This window comes from Trachypithecus francoisi, unplaced genomic scaffold, assembly GCF_009764315.1.
Source record: "Trachypithecus francoisi isolate TF-2019V2 unplaced genomic scaffold, Tfra_2.0 Lachesis_group6, whole genome shotgun sequence".
Classification (NCBI taxonomy): domain Eukaryota; kingdom Metazoa; phylum Chordata; class Mammalia; order Primates; family Cercopithecidae; genus Trachypithecus; species Trachypithecus francoisi.
This window is the reverse complement of record NW_022681471.1, coordinates 42,626,134-42,631,056: the sequence shown is the minus strand read 5'-3', so window position 1 is coordinate 42,631,056 and position 4,923 is coordinate 42,626,134. Positions and strand designations below refer to the sequence as shown.

Below are 4,923 nucleotides of genomic sequence, written 5' to 3'. Positions count from 1 at the left end.
CTTTGTCCCCATCAGTAACATGGATCCTTAAGCTAAAAAAAATTATTACTTTATATACTTTAGTTGTGCAAAAATAAGCAAACACAAGAAAAGCACAAAGAGGAAAATGTTAAGTAACTATACATTCACCATTACAAGATTATCTCCATGTACCACTTAATGGTTTTAATTTTTCCAAAATTCCAGCTATGCCTTTTCATGCTTTCCCCTTGGGGTGCAAGCTCCCCAGAGCCATCTCAATCTCATTCATAATAGTGTAGTAACTTCTGGTTATTAAAACTGGCCCATTCCGGTTCTGAAGACTTAGTTCATTTTGTTCTTTAATCTCTTATTTGAGTCAAAGTTCTCCTCCTCCTTACTCCTTCTCTGTGCTTTTTATCTCACTCCCTTTGTAGTACATGTGTACTTCTGGGATTGGGGTCAGAGAAAGAAAGAAAACAATTCACCACTGCGAAGGCTCTCATTTGCCACTTCCTCTCTTCAAATCTGCAATTGGGCTCACTGTGGAGGAGATCAGTGCTAAGCAGCACCCCTAAGCACTGGCTGTCCCTTGCATCTTCCAGCTGCTGGCCTCTCTCTGCATTTCTCTGAAGCTTGTGCCTCTTGACTCCCTGCTGTGTGTATTTTTCTTGGGAGTAGGGTAGAGCTGGAAAACCCATACCTCCCAATCTCCTCCAGGGCCCTTGTTTCCATGCCTCTTGGACACCGGAAATTAAAGGAAAATATTTTTGCTTCCTATTTACCTGGCAACTCCATCACCCTATTCTAGAGTTCTTGACCCATTTCCAGTGACTCTAGGCCTAGTCTGCAAAGCAGTGTTGGTGATTAAGCAGAAGTCTAACCACTGCTGTTCTCTGAGGCCTCTCTCTAGTGGTGCACTGGAACCAGCTCCTCCCAGCTCATGAAAGCCAATTGTTAAATTTTCTGAAAATGTGTTAGCCAGTTGATGGATGTCACATTGGTAGCTTGAAGTTGGCCATGGTGGGAGTGTTTACACAACAGAGATACCTCCAATGAGTTGTTAAACATTTACCAGTGCACCATTGCTTCTCTTCACCAAGAAGAGGAGTAGTAGGGATAGGGACAGGTTTCTCTTCACTATCATTGCAGTTTTCAAAAGGCAAACTCTATTCTCTTTTCAGGCCAACTCTTGGTGGGTAGCTGGGGTGGAGGTAATGATAGGATCAGTTCAGCTGAAATGGCACCTTTTCAAGTAGCCCTATGGGAAGTGACTGGCCCTGATAACTGGGGCTATTAGATTGCTATTTTTTTTTTTTTTTTGAGGCTGAGTCTCGCTCTGTCGCCCGGACTGGAGTGCAGTGGCCGGATCTCAGCTCACTGCAAGCTCCGCCTCCCAGGTTTACGCCATTCTCCTGCCTCAGCCTCCCGAGTAGCTGGGACTACAGGCGCCCGCCACCTCGCCCGGCTAGTTTTTGTATTTTTTTTTTTGCTAGAGACGGGGTTTCACCGTGTTAGCCAGGATGGTCTCGATCTCCTGACCTCGTGATCTGCCCGTCTCGGCCTCCCAAAGTGCTGGGATTACAGGCTTGAGCCACCGCGCCCGGCCTAGATTGCTTTTAATGGCTGCCTACCATTTCGTTGTATCAATGCACCATTACTATTGGAATCGGTCTCTCACTTTGGACATTAGATTATATCCAGTCTTTTACTATGTTAAAGAATGACGACCGGGCGCGGTGGCTCAAGCCTGTAATCCCAGCACTTTGGGAGGCCGAGACGGGTGGATCATGAGGTCAGGAGATCGAGACCATCCTGGCTAACACCGTGAAACCCCGTCTCTACTAAAAATACAAAAAACTAGCCGGGCGAGGTGGCGGGCGCCTGTAGTCCCAGCTACTCCGGAGGCTGAGGCAGGAGAATGGCATGAACCCGGGAGGCGGAGCTTGCAGTGAGCTGAGATCCGGCCACTGCACTCCAGCCGGGCGACAGAGCAAGACTCCGTCTCAAAAAAAAAAAAAAAAAAAAAAAGAATGACGTAAAGAACATACTTACTGGGGGTTGGTTGTGAAGAGTACCAAAAAAAAAAAAAAAAAAAAAAAAGCAAGAGAACATACTTTTACAGAAATCTTGTGTTTGATTAAATAAGCCCTCAATAAATGTTGGCTATTATTACAATTATGATAATAAAGAGGAGGATTTTTAAGTAGTTTCCAAGCTCAGTTGAGGACATGGATGATACTTATCACACCTTTCCACTTACTTTTCTCATCAACATCCTTAATTCTGGCAGTCAGAATTATATCCCCCAGGCAGGAAATTGGAAGCTTCCTCTCTGGGAAATTTGATTGGCTTAAGAGAAAAGGCCCACAGATACTAATAATTGTAGGGTCTGCCAATGAAGTGGCCAGGTCCACCTAAGGACATAAGACTAATCAATCAATAATTGCCCCCTGCATTTCCCCACACACAGATTTTCAGTTTCCACATTCCTAAATACAAATGAATAGTTAAGGATAGTCAAGCATTGGAGAAAAGTCTTTAATAGAATAAAAGAATATGAGACAAACATTGAAAAAAGGAACTTGGAAGAAATAGAAATAATGTAGGGAGAAGAAGAAGCCATAAAAATCCCTATAATTAACATTTTCAGAGAGATGCATAGATACATCATGTCCATGAAACATGGATCCTAGAAGTAAAAAAGAAACATTCTAAGAATAAGAATGGAATTCTGTCTGTGTCAGGGTGGTGCATGGTCCACAATGAGAAACAGAGATGCTCAGGCTGTGCCCTCAAGATGATCAAGTGGGAGACAGCAGCACCAGTGGTGGCAGAAACCCCTGACATCAAGTTCTTTGGGAAGTGGAGCCCTGATGATGCACAGATCAGTGACATTTCCCTTCAGGATTACACTGCCATGAAGGAGAAGTATACCGAGTACCTGCCTCACAGTATAGGGTTGTATGCCACCAATTACATCCACAAAGTGCGATGTCCCATCATGGAGCACTTCACTAACTCAATGGTGATGCATGGCCACAACAGCAAGAAGCTCATGACTGTGCCTTGTCAAGCATGCCTTCAAGATCATCCACCTGCTTACAGGCAAGAACCCTCTGCAGGTTCTGGTGAATGCCATCATCAAAAGTGGCCCTGGGAGGACTCCACATACATTGACCAAGCTGAGACTGTGAGACAGCAGGACATGGACATGTCCTCACTGTGCCATGTGAATCAAGCCATCTGGCTGCTGTACACAGGTGCCAGTGAGGCTGTCTTCCAGAATATCAAGACCGTCACTGAATACCTGGCTGATAAGCTCATCAGCACTGCCAAGAGCTCTTCCAACTCCTATGCCATTGAGAAGAAAAAGCTGGAGCTTATGGCCAAGTCCAACTGCTGTTTTCCTGGCTGTAGCCCATTAAACCTGTCTGCCTCTCAGGGTGGCCCTACACACACAAAAAAAAAGAGAGAGAAGAAAAGAAAAAAAAATGAGCTCTTAAAAACTCAAACTACTTGAATAGACATTTTTTAAAAATTAAAAGTTTATTTATTAGGTATCTATGGATATATTTTTAATTAATCTCTAAGAATGTAAAACAAAAGTGCAAAGAGTTGGGGAAAAGAGAAAAAGAATAGGAGAATTAGAGAACCAATATCCATTAGGAATGCCCAGACAGAGAACAGGAAAATAGAGGGGAAGAAATAATCAAAGATATAATAAAAGAAATTTTCCTCCAAACAGAAGGAAATGAGTTTACAGACTAAAGGGCCAACTATGTATTTATTATGATGACTATAAAACACATAGAGACACATTATTGTGAAATTTCAGAATGCTAAGGATAAGGTCTCCAAAAATTTACCTCTCACTAATCATTTCTCAGGAAGCCACCAGAACATGTGCTCTACCAATACAAGGGAGTGGCCAAAGGAATATATGGGGTTCAGGAAGCAGAAGGTTGAACACAAGAGACTGATAAAGAAAATTCCCAGGATGGAGGTGAAAGGAAAGTCCAGAAAGAAAGCAGTGCTGTGGGTTAGGGATAGGTAGATGGAAGGGTCTGGAAAGATGTATCCAGAAAAAAGATGGAACCAACAAATTACCTGATATGTTGACCATATTGAGAAGCGTTTTAGAGTCCTTTTGTAAAGTCTGGGGTTGGATTAGTACTAATAGGCACACAAAACTAAGCTAGTGAAAAAGAAAATCATCATTAATTCTAAGAAAAACTAGAGAACTGTGTGTGTGTAAGGAAGGGAAAGGGTTAGAAGAGAAAAACTAGAGAACTGTGTGTATGTAAGGAAGGGAAAGTGTTAGAAGGAAGCTAAATCATCATATCCCATACAAGAAGTGAATTTTTAAAAACCACTTAAAATTTATATATCAGCAAATAGCAATATAAGCTATAATTCCAGAATTTAGAGTTGCATACCAAAGCAAAACCATAAACCAACCAAGAGAGATAAGAATGGTTGTCTCTTACGAGTAGGATACAGGGATTGGGAGGATGGAGGTAGCTGTTGCTTTTTTTTCAACATACGACTTTGGGGGACTATCTGTTCAGCTATATGCATGTATTACTTTAGTAAGAGTAGTAACTGCTGAATAGTGTTTTGTGGAGTTATATAATATAATTGAAATAAAGCTCTTAGCACACTACTTGAAACATATTAGTGTCATTTATTTATTTAGACAGAGTCTTACTCGGTTGCTCAAGGTGGAGTACAGTGGCATGAACACCGCTCACTGCAGCCTCAATCTTCTGGGCTCAAGCGATCCTCCCACTTCAGTCTTCCGAGTAACTGAGAATACAGGTGTACAACATCATGCCTAGCCTTTTTTTTTTCCAATTTTTTGTAGAAGTGGGATCTCACCATGTTGCCCAGGCTGGTCTTGAACTCCTGGGCTCAAGCAAATCTCCTGCCTTGGCTTCCCAGAGTGCTGGGATTACAGGCATG

The 4,923-nt window shown here is 42.5% G+C and overlaps 1 pseudogene; it reads left to right on the top strand.

The window, feature by feature from the left end:
* The first annotated feature begins 2,758 nt into the window (after window positions 1-2,758).
* On the top strand, window positions 2,759-3,481 carry LOC117077692 (annotated as a pseudogene).
* The last annotated feature ends 1,442 nt before the right edge of the window (window positions 3,482-4,923 follow it).